This window comes from Apteryx mantelli, chromosome 9 (assembly GCF_036417845.1).
Source record: "Apteryx mantelli isolate bAptMan1 chromosome 9, bAptMan1.hap1, whole genome shotgun sequence".
Taxonomy (NCBI): Eukaryota; Metazoa; Chordata; class Aves; order Apterygiformes; family Apterygidae; genus Apteryx; species Apteryx mantelli.
In genome coordinates, this window is record NC_089986.1 from 8,584,168 (window position 1) to 8,603,073 (window position 18,906).

Genomic DNA, 18,906 nt, shown 5'->3' on the forward strand with positions numbered 1-18,906 from the left:
ACCTTCCAAAGCTGTGACAACTGAGCATGCATCATAATGTTGTTAAATAGCTTTTCTATCAATAATGCTAGCATTACAATGCAGTTCCTTAATTAAATGAAGTTTTTTTCATCCTTTATTTATTAGGTTTTCATGCCATAATAATAAAAAAAGATTTGCAGTTCTAATAAAGTGCCACAATTGCCATATTTCTTTCATATATTATTAATCTGTGAGTTAATAGGCATTTGAATTTTCTCTATTTTGTTCATGATGAATTGGTACTTCGTTTCAAAAAACAAAAACGGAGAGCAAATCAAAATATTTACAACATACTATAATTTGCTATGCACTTTAATGTCATAATTAAGTAACAACTAAAACTATGAATCAGTTTTGCATGTTTGTAGGTCACGCAGACATGCGGTTCACATAAACTACAACCTTCGCACGAGCTATTATTAGTCACACTGTTAAAATTACATACCCCTAAAAAGTATCTGAAATAACTGAAGTTAAAAAGTTACCGAAATATCTGAATTTGAAAAATTTCCTTGCCTCATGACTTAGAGACGAATGCCTTTTCCTCCTGGACAGACAGCTTTAGGTGTCCACTGGAACACCAAACACTCACTTCATGATTCATCAGATCCTGAAGCTAAAGCCCACCACTGGTCAAGAACAGACTGCCATCCTCTCTGCACTTCGAACCATTCTCTTCTCAATTAAAAAAAAAAATCGAGATCTCTATATACGTATTTTTTACTTCGGCTGGTTATCTTTTAATAGACACATTTGGATTTGTATTGTGTGAAGTAATCCTGTCAGAGACGAGCAGGTAGAAGGAATCAGAGAGGCAAGATAAATTCAGATGCTCCCACTGTCCTGCAGCCTGCCACGGTGGGGCACAGCCGTGTGCTAGGTGCTCTCTGCAGGGAGCTGCTCTAGCAAGGTTTTCCTGCAGCTTTTCTTTCTCAGATGTGGGGCCAGCGTGTCTTGCGCTGCTCCTCACTGAGCTGGCCTCTGCGTGCTGCTTAAGAGGCCAGAGGAAAGAGGTGGATCCCTCTTTTCATTGCACTGCTGTTGTGAGTACATCAGGAGACAGCCGGTTCATCCAAGAGATGAACACCCAACATGGTGTGCAAAAGGAATAAAGATACATGTTGCTCATCGTGCTGATCTTGAAAGGAATTAAGATGATCAGCTGATAATAGCAAGGATACTGGACACAATGTAGTTAACTATCTTGTGGTTTCAAAATAAAGAAAAATGTTTAAGTTTGGTTGGGACACAGGCTTACAGCAATCTGACCGGGGCTGTACCCGTTTAGGATTCGACACTATTTCAGGACTGACAACTTTAGAAAATACTGGCTGGCAGCAAATTCCTGTTTGGAAAGAGGCCCAACTTTTCAAAGTACTTGTGACAGAAGACTGTATAAAATACATAATTTGCTGTTCGATTAGCAAATGAATAAAGAAAAAATAACATCAATGTATGGGCTATTGAGTTATAAAGACAGCCCGCCCAGGAATATGGAGTTTGTCTGTGGCCTAAAGTTAGGGGAGAAGAATGGGTGAGCATTAGCATCCATCAGGTAATGATCCCTGGATAACTCTATGGAAAAGACATAATTGAAGGTGTTCATGTAGCCAATTCCTATTAAACTTTATTCAAATAATTAACTGTTTCAATGGTTTATTAGTGGACAGTCCAAGCCTTCTGCAACGTAACTGTGAATGAGGACTATAGTGCTTTAACTTAAACCTCTTTCAGCCATTATTAACTTCTTAATAATGGATAAATTCAGTTCTACCCCACATTCAAACTCCAGTTAACCAAGTTTGTCAGTATAATAATTTTCTGGCTGGATGTAGCATACAACTGGCTACCATCAGAAGGTTAAAAGGCATTTCATTACAGTTCAGCTCAAATATGTAGTAGAGTAAATGCTTTAATAAGGCAGTTTCCATTAATAAAAATCAACAGACATCCATTCTAAGCTGTATAATTTACTCTGCAATTCAGGATTCTGGAATCGAGCACTGAATGTCTATATCTGTATGTATCTGAACTGGACATCTCTATTAAACACGTGCAGATCATGGGAGCTTTTTAACTCAATGGATAATTATGCTGCAGGGAAAAAGTTAAGTTCACCCTGCAATTTGTGACAGTTGTGCTTATCAGAAACTGAGGCAGTACTGGAACAGCAGTGACACCAATTATCATCGATAAAAATAATTTAGTTTTAAGAGTGCAAGCAAATACTTAAGGCAGAAGTCTAACTGGCCTTCCCAGCCTTAAAAAAGGTCACAGAAAATCCATGCCCTTGGAGAAGAGGTTTACAGGAACAACTTTCAGCAAACTAGACTATCTACTGGAAAAGGTGCAGCCAGTCTCAGTAAGATATTCTGCAGCAACACTCAAAGCAGAACCTGGGAGAGACCTCACATAGGTTTAAGAGAATGTTGCGCAGCCATATGCTAAGCAAATGTTCAAAAAAGACATTCATCCACCCCCAGCACAGAAAGGAGTGAGTTAGCAATGCAGCTTCTCCCACATACGCAAGGAGGCAAGTAGGCAGGTACAGCAGGAACCGTGACGTGCTTACCAAGGAACTCTGAGGTTGAATACCCCTTGTTGGAAATGCAGAGCTAAAACAGAAGGAGAAAATAATCTTATGTGCTTTAGTTTTTTATTATTTTCTCTTTTCACCAGCAGCTGAATCACTGTAAACACCAAGCTTTGTTTTTTTACTTTCAGAACAAAACACTGCCTGCCAAAACATACACTGTTTTTTAACCTTTACAATGTTGCTGTTCTACATTCTAAAACACTTGCAAAAATCTTCATTTTGCTACCAGCTATCTGTTTTGAATCAACATGTACATATCATAATTGCAATTTAAAAAATATTATTTAATAAATGTTGTCCATTTGTATGCATACAATTCACTCAGTCTGTGGTCTATAACTGGCAAATAACACCACTTAACAGCTGTTAAATAGGGTAATCACCTGTTGTTATCCACAGGTAGCTTTAATTCAAATGCTAATTGCTCTCAGTGCTCTACTTACTAACCTGCCCCAATGTCAGGTACTGTATGCACTGCACCAGATGGATGTGAGAGGGAAATAGATTGTATTGTCCCTCCACAGGAAAAAAACAGAATTATAAAAAACCTTGCTACCCTGGAGCATCATGAAAAAGATGGCACAAGAATTAAACAGTGATGGTCTTTCTGAGAGCAAGAATTACAGAAAAAAGGAATGAATGGGGAAAATGAAGAAAAGGATTGCAAATGGGACATTAAAAAAAAAGTCAGAAATAAGAGCCAAAGGGGAAATTTTGTATGAGATGGTGTTTCAGCTTACTTACAACTGAAATGAGTTAACATTCACCATTGGTAAATTCAATTCCAGACTATTTAGAAACAGCTGTTGCAGATGTTTGTCAGGTCCAGCCTAAACTGATAGGAAATGAGAAGTAAACTGCTAGAGCAGGTCAGATGTTTGTAAAAATTTAATTGTAAAGTAAAAGTTTTTGTCTGACACCAGCAAATTCTTATTTTTCCAGAGACTGTTAATTCTTGACAAAAAAAATTCCTCAAACATTGCTCTCCTCAGTACAAACACCTGAAAAACAGGCTGTACTACTCCTCATAGCAAGGAACTTTAAACTATTTTTTGCTAATTTATCTCCAGCTTACCCAAGCCTCTTGCTGTCTGAAAGTGCAGCTTCATGTTATGCTGACCCAAACATGTCACTGCTACAGTCATGGTTTAATTCTGTCTCCTTTCCCCTCTTAACTCCATTGGCAAGTTCCTCACCCCTTCCTCATGTTGGATCTAGCCATTCATTAAGCTTCTGGAATATGACTCCCTGATCTCATGGGAAACTAATTTATTTAGGGGAGAGATATATGGGCAGCAATCCACAGTTAGACTGGGATAAGCCTGGTGTGGAGCTATGCCCAAAATTGTTCTATTTCTTGCTCCTATCCAGAGAAGATCCTGGCTGCACAGCTGTAGTTTCTATTTTAGGTTGCAAAACTGTAAAAGGGCTATTTATTCAGTAATTTGGTCAGATTTTCACCGTACTGCGATGACTTCCTTGCGGTATTCTGTAAAGACCTGCTTTTTTGTAGGTGAATGAAGCTATCAATCAATTGTGCAATAGCAGGATCTCTTTGCCCAGTTTCTACCCTTTGATCTGTTCAGCGGAGATAGTTCCATTAGGCACCAGAACTACAATCAAAACAACCCTCATCTTTGGAGTAGACATGCCTTTCCATTGAAAGAAGGTGCTGACCTCTGGAAATGACTGTTAGCACAGGGCCATATTTTACTGTCCCCAACATATTGCTTTAGTTCCACTAAACAGGAGATAAACATCATCAGAGGTGAAATCCGGCTCTGAGAAAGAAAACGAAGTACGTAAACATCACATATTAGACAGATCAGCAACATGAATAGGCACTGATTTCAGTAAAACAGGTTTTGGTCTGAGTTCATTATAAAGTGCACAGCCCCGGCTTTGGAAGAAGAACGGTTCAAGATTTCCAAACACAAACCTTAAATTAAAAAATATATTAAATAATGCCCCAGTTCTTTGATGTGTGCACTCATGCTGAGGTGAGGGAGGGAAGAAAATAGTGATCTATTAAGCCTGGTTCACTTTAAGTCTTGGTGTCCTGTTTTAGTGCCATAACTGAACTGAACATCCAGCAACAAACACCATTTATCTGTGACTATTCCGTTTAACAAAGTCAATTATTTCAGCCATCAAGGGGAAAGAGCCACTTGTTCATTGGATAGTTATGACTCAAATTAACATACATTTCATTTTCATGTCTGTTTTTTTTTTTTCCCCTACATATTTTGCTTACAGGAAGGGAAAAAAGGAAATAAATGTTTCTCCCTCAATGCCAATACTAATGTACAGAATACTCAACCTTCCAGATTTTTCCTGAAGTGAGACATGACAATGTATATCTTCAGAAATGAACAACTGAATGAACAAGCCCTCCTTGTCTTAAATTAAACTGGATGAGAAAAATTATGGCAGCTGAGATAGAAACAAACCTGTAAATACTTTCAAGTAAGCTCAGATGAGATCCTCACCCACATCTTACTACGCAAGGAAGCTTAAATTATCAGAGGTAGAACACAAGATAGGTTGAAATTCTTCCTTACTCATAGCTGGAACAAAAAAACACTACCCATGGGATTAAAACCAAGACTGAAATGATAAAATTACTCTGCGAAGCAGAGCTGATGAGATGAGTTGCACAGCCAGCCTGCAACTGCTACTGCGGTTTTGCGTATTAAATGATATACAGCAGCTTCCAAGGGGAGGTTTCCATTTAGTGATGTACATAAAACACTGGCTATATTTTTGGCCGATTCACTGCTCTTCTGACGTGCTCTTGCGCAGCTTATGTCTGAGATTCACAGGATGCTTCTTATGGTCATAAAAGACTACCCTGATGTCTTCACCAAGACACATCAGAAATCAGGGGTTTCATGTCAGAAAGTTTGTAAGGATCTGGAGAATCAGAAGCTAAATAATAGTATTTCCGCAATGAGCAGAGAAAGGAAAAGGTAGTGGGCTTCTCAGGATAAGAACTGAGGAAAGAAAAGGTTTCCATATTCTTTCATGACTGGGCTATGTCATGCATAAATTTACCTGCCATAAAAATTGCTTCTTTTCATTACAAAAATTATCAAGGGAGATGTGCTTTGATGAGAAACCCATAAGCAAATCTTGTGACTGTAAGACTGATCTGGAACTCCTTGGAGAAGCTGGCACCAGTCCAAAATTGTCTGATTAAATGGCATTGGCTTTTGCCTTCTTAACGTCCTAATTGTGTTAAATGGTCAAGACTGAGAGGCAAAAGATGAGGGAAAGAATGTAAAAGACAAACATGTGGAAGCACTGACTTTTTCCAGAGGAAGAATAAAAATACTTAGCTCATTGTCTGGATAATTTCCTCATTCTGTTATCTCAGGTTCAGTTTAGTTTGAGAGAAGTGGAATGAAGAGTACTAAAATCCCACACAGAAGTTCACAGTTTCTTGTAGATGTTACTCATCTCAAAAACTCTTCTGAAGAAAATGGCAAAGCTGAGAACAAAAGAAAATTTCTTGGCTGCCGTTAAACACAGCAGAGGCGGTGCAGCGTGAACAATGCAAGTCTCAAACACAGATAATCATCAAGGACCCATGCAACAGGATTACCAAGGCAACAGACAATGTTACAATACTGGTGGTTGTTTTTAAGTACAGTAGATTTCTGATGTGAGGAATCCTAGGTAGATGGACAAATGAGAACAAAATGAGCGGTTTACAACTGGAAGAAAGAGAAACTGATTTGGGAAACAAGATATAAGGATGAACAATGTAATTAAATACACAAGTATATCCTTAAATGTCAGGAGATTTCAGATTTCCAAGTAAAATGCATTTCTCTTGGATTGCAATTCTTATAATTATGTTCTAAAACCTTATCCTGTCGATGAATATTGAGTAAACTCAGCTTTAGAGTCATTTCAGTTAACAGCCACAGGTGAGTTAAGCCATTTCTACTGGTTTTGTTCAAGGAATCTGATGCAAGATGGGAGCAGCAGTTGACAAGGACAAGAGAAATGACAGCAGTTTTGAAGATTAAGACAGTGGAGAGAGATGAAAAGAGCCAGAGCAGAGATGAAACAAAAGTTAGAAGTAGGACGTAAAGAGTAGGAATCAGGAGATCAACATTTAGAAAGGACATATGCCTGTTGAACCATCTAATCACATGTGGAGTGGGGAAGGAAGCAGGTGACAGCAAAAATTAAGTGATGGAAAGTTTTGAAGAGGGTTAGATATCTGAAAGAATCTAGGTACTTTTCATGCTAATCAAACACTTCATTAAACTCATTGATCCTCCATTTGAGTTTGGCATGCAAATATAGATTAGAAAGCTTTCACCACATTTCCAGAGCTGCTTTATCTCATCTGTTCAGAAATAGCTCAAGGGGAACTGCTCACAGACCCCACTTCTGGAAGTGGATGGAGCTGTTTCTGAGTTGTGAGTTACGGATAGATAATTCTTTATTATCAGAGGTATTCTAAGGGCTGGTCCTAGGCAACACTACACTTAATTATTTTTTTTTATACTGGGCACAATTTGTGCTCAAATATCTCATGTCCACAGATTTTTACTAAAATAATTTTATAATGCTTGCTGTTTACTGAAAGAAAGATGCAAATTAATACGGGAACAGATGCATCACCCAGAAAACAGACATCAGAATGAAACTCAAATATCCCATGTCTGATCACTCTTGTTCAACGCTGCCATTTAAAAATGAAACATATCATTTTAAATTGGGCTGCTAAGTCATGATCTTATCATTGACCACTTTCACAAAGAGACATCAATTAACCTTTTTATTGCTGTTGTAAAGGATCCCTTCTCTACCCTCTTTATGTCCAAACTGCCCTCCACCTCTGCAATTTTCAGCCTGTTTCCAGAGGTTTCACCTCCTTCTGTAAGAAAAAAAGCTAGATAAACAATGGATTTGGTACAAACCACTGTAAGGAGGAGGAAGACCTAAACCTCTAAGTCGAACTGCTGCAAATAGACTAGAAACTCTCTCCACTTTAGAAGGTCATCCTTCCCCAACTTTCTTGTTCATAGCTTCCCCAAAAATACACTGAGTTGTATTAAACCACGTACTTTTTGTAAGAGTTAAGCAAAAGTCTAGAAACTACACCCACCCCACACATACAATAGGGCACCAGAAGGCCACTGTCTGCAGTAGTCACTGTAAGCCACTGCTGAGTGACTTCCTCTTGCTCAAGGCAATATCTAATTTTACAAGTAGCCTTTTATATTAATGTTCTTAGTTGTGAGTCTCCATTAACAAGTGTTAATGAGTTATAATGATGTCCTCAGATCTCTAGCTCCGTGCCACAAGGTGCACTGCCCATGCCTGCTGGTACATGGGTTACAAACTGTGCACGTAAACCTTTTGAGGGACTACACAAAGGAAGAAATGATACCTGTATTGCATAATTCTTGAATTTCAGACCATAACTGACTGACAAGAGCCAGAGCCATCAACGAGTCCGTCACAATTCTTTTTGGTGCACTCGACAGAAGCCAACACCACCTTGTCTATGATTGCTTTTATCCTCTAGTGAAGCAGAGCTCTAGGAACCGTCATTTCCCCTATCCCTCTCTATATGTTGTTTCAGAAAAGGCACGTGGTATAGACTTGAGTCTTCCTGCGCACCCAGACCTAAGGCCAGAGGGATGTAACAAAGCCCCTTACTGCAGCTAAACAGCGTAAGTGTGCAGTGCAGCTACCAGAAGTTTCCACCTGCTGCAAAAAGGATGTTCATATAGGTCAATTTACCCAGAGTAAAGCTCTGTGCCGCTCTCTGCTGCAGCTGTTTGAAGCTAGTTTGGCTCTGCGGCCACTGTACTGCAGCACGGGGTGCAACTGCGCTGCCTCTGAACCACAATCGGTTGCTAATTTCTGCCTCAGTTATTAAACTTTAGAGCCCTAGCTGAGAATTTCCAGAATCTTGAACGGCTTGAATAAACACTCCTTAAAATGACACTTTTAAGTAAAGCTTTAGAACTATCACAGATTGAATAGAAAATATGTTGGGGCTCGGAATAAACTGGAGGCAGGGGGATTCTTTCTTCCTTTCAGTGATGAACTTAACCTAGTATTAATCTTCAAACATGAACAAATACTTCTAGTTCCTAAATTAGCTGAGAACTTATTAACTGCCAGAGTATTAACAGACATACTTAATACATTTTCTAGACAGCAATTGCTGATAAGTGCTCACAGAATAAAGTATTCAGGGAGACATGACATGAAATTGGGCATGTCTGTCAAACAACCTGACAAGTGAAATATTAAGAAATCAATCATATTTTAATCTACAGGCATGGAATCTTTGTAGTGTACAAGTAAAAATTGGTTCCCCTCTCTCATTCTTGTAGAATGCCAGTTATTTTCCGGAATATAACACTAGAGATTTTGTATAGGTTTTATAAGACGAGAGGTTTTTTTTCAAGATTGCATAACTTTTCAAATTCAGATTTCCCCTGAGTTTTACCTTTTTCAAAATTGTGTGGCTCCACAGATTGCGACAGCCTGATGATTCACCTGGCAGCACGATGCCAGTTCTGTTTATTATTGTTTACAATCTAACTGTTCAGATTAGGTGGCTCTCTTATCGAAACAAAAACAAATTTAACTTGGATGACTTAAATTTAGGGAGATCTGAGCTGTAGGGGATACTCTTTCTGGGATAAGTCTGCCATGCTAGCAGGAATCTTTTCTGTGTTACAAAAGAAAAAAATGTGGTAGAAGATTGCAGCAATAGCAAAGTAGCAAGACTACGTGAAGAAAGTTTACCCATAAAAATTACTTAAATAGGAGGAATCATAATTAAGAAGGAATCTTTTGCAGACCCCTCTTTCCCCTGCCTTTTCCCGCAGTCACTGATGACCCTTCTGGACAAGGGAACAGCTGCAAGCTTCTCACACAGCTTCATGCCTCTTTTTTACCGTGTTATGCTCACACGTCTTCGTAACATCCTGCTTATCAGGTAGCTACAATAGTCCATGCAAAAGTCATCTTCTAAAAGAAATGATTACTGTTGAAGATTTCGGCTGTATGTACTTAAGAAATTAAAGAGCTAGAATTCCTTTGTGGCATAAAGTAACTGAAGAGCTTAATGCATTTTTTCTCTACAACCTGTCTAATCTATTTCTTATACCTTAAGATGCATTAACACAAGCAGATTTTTTCACACTCATCTAAAAATAAAAAAATGTTTAAAAGACCTCTAGTTATAATCCACTAATTGTGAGGGTTTCTTCTACATTCTGCTATGACTTTAAAGTCTGATCCACAGTCATCATGATACTCCAATTAATTCTACTATGAAAGCAAAATACACAGTATTTCCTGATTCAGTCAATGGCAAAACCTCATTTCCTTTAAGTAGCATTTCTTCCTAGTCCTCAGGTAAAATTCTGAATCTATTGAAGCCCAAGTACTGATGGAAATCAAATTATCCTGAAAATAAAAACCATATTACTTTTCTCTGAGGAGAAATAAGCAGCATATTTAGCATTAATCGCCTGTTAAAGACATAAGAGATAAATAAAGAGAAATGTGCAAGTCATAAAAATGAAATCTTTTCACTAGTGATAGGGACTTGATTAAAAAGGTCAAGAGTTCCTGAAAAATAATTATTACTTCTCTACTTGCAATGATATCCACTTTCAAATGGGAATTTTTTGCCTGGATTCCCTTCAGTTACAAAAAATTAATCACAAATAATCTTCTAATTTTTAATTGTTTAAATTGTCCAGAAGTAAAGTACAGAACTAGAATGCTGTTAATCACTTTGAAATCAAATTGATGATCTATGGGTATTCCTGTAATTTTGTTAAGGAAGATAATTCTCGTAAACTGTAATTGGAATTGAGCAGGAAGTGTTTGGGTTAGAAATCAAAGAAAAAATGTGATCCCAATACAAAAATTGTCATAATAATGTGACATATTTGTGTTATTGTCTGATTTCATTAAACTCTTTGACCCAGAATAAAGTTATCAGAGAATTATAATATTTCATATGTTTCCCTTTACAAAACAACCTATTCATCTGGCAAGAGATTTAACAAGAGAAAAAATGGACAAGTTGCTGAAAAAAGAACAATGACTAACTATCATAATCTCTTTCAATGATTCTTGTTTTCATAGGTGCAATCTGGCTTGTGCATGAAAGACAAATTGCAAATTGCAGTTTTGATCATTAGAATTTAATGTAAAAGGAAAGCTAAATGGACTTTAATTTAAGTAGATGCATATTCATGGAGTAAAATTACAGGCATCCAAAACTGTATGTCCTTAACTCTAGGAGATGAAGGAAAGCTCTACCCTGACATCTACCTGCATATGTCTATTTATTTGCCTAAAATTATACACATTCAGACATTCTAAGCACTATGCTGAAATAGAACCAGGGTCATATCCTGTTGCTTCTCAGTCTACAGGAAAGCATCTTGAAATGTTTGGTGTGAAAATCTTCTGCACTAGAAAACAGAGTTTCATCAAATTAAAAAAAAATCTATAATCTATAAATAATGCTAAAAAAATTTCAGAAAGAAGATTTGAAACAAAAGCTATTGTTTCAAAATACTAATTCAGAGTAGATAAGTTAGCTTAAAATGTCAGTTTTACTTCTATTGAAACTCGGTTCTGATATTCCCGAGTTTGTTTTTTATTTTTGTTCCATGTTTTTTTTCAGATTTAAAAACTTCATTTGATTTGAAAGCAAATGAATTTCAAGATGTCAGCATTTCCTACAGAGAAAGCATTTCTGTTTCTGAAGAAAGCTGTATTTTTTCAATGTTTTCTGCAGTGAAACCTGCAGAATTCTGACTTACATTTTACAAACATCCGAAAAGACCAGTCATGAAAAGAAGAACAGAACTAAACACATGAAAAATGTGATGTATGCATGTTCAAAAGGAGCAGGATAGCATAAAACTGAATATATTTCTATGAAATTCCTCTCCAAATGCACTTCTTCTTACAGAGCAGGATAAGCGTTTGGTCTGCAGAAATGTTAGTCATTTTCTAATCAACAATGAACCTCAAATTTAAGTCTGAATATACATATTCTACTTTAATCAAAGGCCACTTTTTTTTTTAATCTCTAGTCTTACTAAACACCTATTGCTATTGGATAACTGCCCTCACCCTCCAAGAAAATAAATAGCTTGTTTTACCCTTCTCCAGGGAAAACTTGAGGACGGGCAGTAGTACAAAGCAGAACAAAGAACCTCATTACTGAACTTGATTTTGCTTTGAGTTATTTCTCCTGAAATAGTACAAGCTCCACACTCAACTGTAAAGTAGTTCTCTGAAACAATCTTGCTGTGCTAAAAATGATTCGACAGATATTCAGCTGATATAATTTTAGAAGAATTATGTCGCTTACCACTGGAACGTCCGGTCACAGATGTGCAAGTAGAACAGTTACTTCATGATGGATTGCCCTCAGCAGTGCTCAATAAAAAAGCAATGAAAAATCACTGGTAGAACAAAAAATTGTTGAGGCAATTTATGTAATGATAGCAAGAAGTGCCATATAATATTTGTAAGGGTTATCAGTCATAATTTACTAAATGCAATGAAAGAGATGCTGAGTGCTGAGTTTAGTTATTTGCATATGCAGGAATACCACAGAAAAAGAGGCAGCCAATTATATATGCTTAGAGTATAAAACTTTACAATCACTAGTTTTTCCTTTGTTATAATCATATGTTAAGTCTAAATGAGGATCTGTAATTGTAAGCTTGAATGAAGTCAACATTTACCATTAGAAGACAGAGAAATACTGTTGTATTTTGGATTAGGCTGTCATGCAAGTGATGAAAAAAATCAGATTTTTTTTAAAACTATGCTGTCCTAGACTTATCTCCTTCAGCACAATTAAGATTTAAAGGCCACATCACCAAAGCCACACCAAAGGAGTCAAAGATAGAGTCTGAAAGGTTTATGACAGCTAATCCTTTGCATTATTCTCACTCACATACCTGATACCTCTTTATGCCTTTCCAAATCTGAATGTCGTTAAGAAATTTAACTAAATGACACACACAGTGAAGATCTGTACTATACACAGTATGGCCTGCCTGGATATCATTCCCTTCTGTACCAACCCTTTGTCTGAAGAATCAACTCCCTCAACCGGTGTGAAAAGCTCCAGAGAGCAAATCAGGTTTCATGCACTTCCACGGTGAAGAGAGGCCAGAAGGTCAGGGGGTTAACACCTGCTATAAATACCCACAGGACTTTTTGGCCTGAATTGCAGAATGTGATTTCTTCATGTTTCTGCACTGCACTGGGATGTGTCACACTATGCCTTACTGCATGACATAACACAGACCAGAGAGTCAAATACAGAACAGGAATAATGCACCTGGATTTTCTTGCTACAGAAACAGACTGTGGAAGTCTGCACATATGAGAAATGAGTATTTCAAATCACTAGTATCTTCAAGCAAGCTGAATTCCAGTTCTTATTCAGCACTTCAGTCAGGTCTGGATTATACACTAGGATAGTGAATTTATTAAGGGATATATATAGATATGATCTAATGCAATAGACTGCAAAAAATCCACTGAAAGATCAATTTTTGATTTGGATATTGAGGTCATAGCCTGCTCTTATTCCATTAAGGAACATTTTTTCACTGAGTTCAGTGGAGCAAGAGTAAGACTAACACTTGCTGTTAAATGGACACTCAGTTGGCATCCTTTGAAGCACTTTGACCAGTTACTGGAGAGTGGCAGATCATTGGAATGCTCTGACCTTCGCTGCAAGCAACCGTCAACACAGCAAGAGTCGAAAGCTTTTCCATATGTCTTTCTCATGTATTTGATAAATGCAATATAAGAAAGCAATTTTAATCTTTCCCATACATGGTTTATTTATATGGGGATTTGATGTAATCAAAAGTGTGAGAGATGCTCCCTGCAACTGCTGAAGACTGCTTTAAATTACCTTAAGTTATGACTAATTGTTTATCCATCATCTTTGAAAAACATGAGGAAGCTGCAACAATTAAGTTGGAAGGACCAGGAATAATATGTAAGACAGATAAATGTAAACAGAATCTGAGAACAGCAAGAAACCATATATAAGAGGGTGAAGACAGAACGTATATAACACCAGACAACTTACAGTCAGATTCTGATCTCATGCTGATGTGAATGTATAGCTTCAATAGCTCAGTTGCATGTGTTATAGCCTCAGAATCTGCAAGTATATAAAAGCAGTGTTGAAAAACATGAGGTTGCTGCTGTTAAAGATCCCAAACAGTCCATATCATTCTATGTATGAGATCCTTTTATAACCCTGTTTTGTTCTCAGTTATAATGCTTAGCCTTTATACAAAACAGGATAAAAAAGGAGATTCTCCTTTTGCATTTGAAATATATTATTATTTCCCCCTTTTCCTATATGGCATTGGCAAAATCCATGGAAGACATTAATAATGAGTTTACTTATAGCTCTAAACTGAACTGCAGCTTTCCCATTCCAATGCATCTTGTCACTGTGACCCAGGAACAGGATAGTAATGAAGAGCCTGGTATATAAATAATGTGAAAATGGGATTCAAAAAGATGTCATGAAAAGCTAACATCATCTAAGCTGTAAGCAACAATATCTTTGTTGCTGCCTATAGAGGGTTAAGACAAAACTCTTCATACAACAAATTCTGCATGTTGTAATGATAATGGGTGGGGAGCGTGGATGAGGAGAAATCACTTATTATATCAGTTATTATAAAAAATACTCAAAGTCTGTGTATTTCAGTATCTGTTTACTATCTACTGCAAGGTGCCCAGCAAGGTTGTTTATTGCAGCACCTTCTCAACATTACTATCTAATGTATTACAACCAAAAACATGTTCATAATATTCTTGATTAAAGATTCAGTCCTTTTACAGTGCATTACTTGTAAAATAAAATATTCAGTGGCATGATTTCCAGACAATATATTTCTTAGAATATGAGTTACATCTCATCAGCCACAGAAGTTCAATAATAATCAGAGATATCCTTCGTATTTCCAGCAGTAAGATATTCTCACTCAGTGCTTCAATTCATGAAATGGCATGGGTTATAGAGGCACTAATGTGCTGTACTTTAAGAGAAATAGAGATAAAAAGCTTACATCTCCTTTCATACAGTTCTAATTTGGAAATAATTCTGCTGGCTTCAGTGAAATTATAACTGACAGGAGAATCAGGCCCAAGGTACATACATGTATAAGAGAATGTAAATATTCTGGATGAATAAGGTCAGGTCTAAAAATGATTATGGCCATACAGAACTAGTGAAATACTGAAAAATCTGTCATTGCTAAAGGAGACGTTAAATTGTACCTAGGACTATTAGTAACATATCACCTATGCAGTGTCTACATTATTTTAGTTATAAACGTATTCTCCTCCAGCTAAGGCATTAGCTTTTTGTAATATAATGCTGCTGCATCAGTAACTTTGCTTCTTTTCTGTCAGCACTGTGAGTTGTTAAAGAGAGTACATCTAATGGGTGGAACAGAGTAATGGGTATCAAGAGAGTGATAGGCTCCAACTCTGTCATACACCCACTTTGTGATCTCACGCGAGCCACTTACAGTACCTCAGCTTCCCTGTCTGGAAAATAAGATAATAATGCTTCCTTTGCAAATCAGTTTTAGAGACCTGGATGAAAGGAGAGACAATATACTGAACAACGTAATACCATTATTACCTAGAATTAAATTCAGGGACTATTTTTAAAGAATCTACCAGTTCCACAGAATGTCCCCATAAGACAGAGAAAGGATATACCACAAACTGCCATAGTCTTTCAAAATGCTAGTCTTCCTTATACCTGTATAAGTATGTATGCTAATTTATACACATGCTAATTTATATGCCATAGTGAGGGTTTGTCAAGTACAAGTCCAAATTGTGTAAATTATGAATACATGAATACACCAGTTAGAAGCGGGTGCTTTCTGAAGCTAGCCAGTTTTATCACACGCTATACCACCATATAATTTAATATATGACATAGGAAGGCTATTTCACAAATATTCTAGACAGCTTTTTAATTGTGTGAGGTTCAAATGAATTTTAAATACAGTCTTAAGTGTTCTCTTTGGAGCCAATGACATTAGCTACAACTAAAATGTTTTATTTCACATTCTGAAGGAGCGGGGTGGGGGGGAGGAAGGTAACTCTCTGTCGAAGTGATCCTTTAATTTTACTAAGAATTCATTATATTATTGTTATAATAAGATATCAAGAGCATTAGATGGACTTCTTGAAATTCTGTAAAGAGAAACAAATCATGTAGAGTCACGTTAGAACCAGCAATTGAAAATTTTGTTTGAATATCTGAAGAGAGGTTTTCCAAACCAGCTTTTCCCTTGTTAATAGTTTCATCAATCTTATTTTCATCAGATCCCTGTTTTCATCTACTTTTACATAAACAGACCATAATTTCTAATAATAGAGTTCCACAGACAAAATGGGCCACTTTCTATAATACAGCAAATAGAGGAAGACTCTACTGTTATTATTAAGACCCTTGAGAGATTACACTGAAAATCATTCCATCATAATTTCTAACAAAAAGCCTCTTTGAAGCACAGTTGGTAAATATTTAGGCAGCTCATTAGATGGGGCTTAAGTTTCATTTCTTCACATTTCCTAATATGACTCCTTTCCAACATAAATTTCAGTTAAGTCTTGGCTTGCAGAAGCTACAAATGCTTTATGTTATTTTGCTTATAAAGTTACATTGTTTTTCTCATTTGGGCAAATCATAGATTCTCCTTGTTCTTTATTGGGGCAATTTCATGAACTACCTTCCATATTTTCAGAGGGAAGAAATACAATTCATTATGTATCTCTGAAAAACTAAGATTTTGGTTTAATAAAGGTCTCTTGAGTTTGATGCAGTATTTTAATAAAAGCCCTGACTCTGGCTATACACAGAACTCTCTTTGTCAAGAACCAAATAAAAATTGACTGAGTGCTTCACTATTTGATTCTATTATACTGCTGTAACAGAGCTGTGGCTTAAGTTTAAAACCAAAGACTGTTAAGTGCTATTCACATACTACTCTCCACTCCATTCTCATGCACTTTCACTCAATGCTCACTGCAAATACACGACACTGACTTGACTCTGTTGGGATCTCTCCTGCAAAATTTGTTGCAACAAAGAGTCTCTACCAAATTTACTGTTGTGTAACCAAGAGAAATATGAAGTTAAGACTGCTGCGGAACATCAGTATGGTGGCACTACAAATTAATCCAACATTGCTTTCAACATTTTAACCTGTTACAGAATTTAAATACAGCGATGAAAAGTGATGAAGATAAATACTGTTCAACAAATCATCAGAGAACATTTTTCTCTGAAGAAAAATCAAAGCAAAAGTAACATCTTTTGAAGATAATCAGAAAGTTGCAGATAAGAATTAGGAGAAAATACTGACTTCTTTCTTCATAGCTGCATCTGAACAAGCAAAAAAACCCAGCAAAATGGTTTGAATGGCAGTTCAACTGCTATAAGATACAATCCCACAGCTGAAAACAAATTTAGAATTATTTATGATTTTTACTTTTTAGTCAAAATGAATTAATGAAACTAGTAATGATCTTAAGCAACACAGGAAACTGAATACACTCAGTAAAATTAGAAGCAAGCTTGAAGCATCTTTGCCTGAGGCAACAGAAATGATGGATGATAGTCTGAGGAATAGTCTTTGCGTTCTGGACTACTAAATAAGTAACCTCATTAATCTTCTTGCAGCTTTCACCTTCTACTTCTTCTTTAGCCATATAAAACCTGAGAATTTTGGATGTTTTTGACTTTAACCTTTGATATTGCGCAACTCCAGTGGGTTGCAATAAGAGGAGACAATTACAAAAGAACTGTGCAATGTTTGGTCTAGCATTTCAACAGGCAGTTTTAGTGCACAGTAAAAGTATTAAATAAAGTATTTAATTCAGGTTGTCAAACATTACAGAGCTTCTTTTAATTAGGAAGGAGGGAAAAGCCAATGACACCTTGAAGTACAGTAGGAGCCTCAGATCCTACTGCGTACGCCTATGAAGATACATTATTGAGAAAGTTCCTGGAGACTACAGTGATGGGTTGCACAGATGCCCTTAGTTTTTTCCATTCAAAGTCCCAACTGCCTACCTATACAGGAATCATAGCAGCTGGATAATGTGCTGTGTTCAGTTTTTTTAATAAACACGTCAAACATTAAACGTCCTGTTCACAGATGTATAATAATAAAATGTCTTTGCTATGATTTGAAGTTATCAAAAACCCTACAGCTTTTACTACAGGGAAAGAATCCAGCTGCTGCACACACCTCAGTCATGATTCATTATACATCTTCCCTGCGTAACTCTGGGGAACAATCTCCACCCCAACCATGCTGGCCGTGACTTTAGTTGTAAACTATAAGCCATAATGAGGCTATGAGGCACTGTGTGATTGAAGGTACTTTGCATTAGATCATCCAATAGATCAGCCATGCCGTGCCTGGCCATGGACCCCATCGATCCCAGCCCTGACCTGTAGACTGACATCCTGGCTTGACCTCAGACCTCTCTCACCACTATGGACCTGCCCTTGATCACCAGAGTGTGTCTGGTCCTAGTTACCCTCACTGGGCCTGATCCAGACCTCAACCTGCAGATTGAATTCCCAGCTTAACCTCGGATCTGCCTCATCACCGTGAATTTGCCTGATGACCTGGGCTTTTCCTTGAACCTGACTGCCATCCCCAGGCCTGTCCCAGTCCCCTGCCCAGGCGCTGCAGCAAGGACCCTGCCCTGCCGGCCACGTTATCCTGCTTGGCTCTTCATCCCCGAGGGAGCAGCCAGCCCTGACACACACTCCTCTCAAAAACAAATTGCTTCGCCTCACACTCCTTTCAATACTTCTAAAAAAAGCTTTGAATTTTCTTCCTTTATTTACATTAGAAAAGAAATACACGGTTATGTGAAAATTTTAAAACAACTACTTAGGGCTTCCGTTCCCCTTTTGGCAGCACTGGCAGCTAAGAGACACACTGCATAAAGCCAGCCATTCCTAGCACTTTTCTTTAAAAGAAGAGGTTTCCTTAGCAACACGCCTCCTGAAACTTCCTGGAGTCTCACTTAGCTTCTGCTCCGTGCAGCGGCTCGCTAACAAGGACCTGCCCAGCGACTCGGACACCCCTGGCCTCTTCACTCAGGGAAAGCATTCACTTACCAGCGCTTTATGGGCTGCGTTTTTGGGGGCTGTTTTCTAAACACAGAACAACATGTTTATT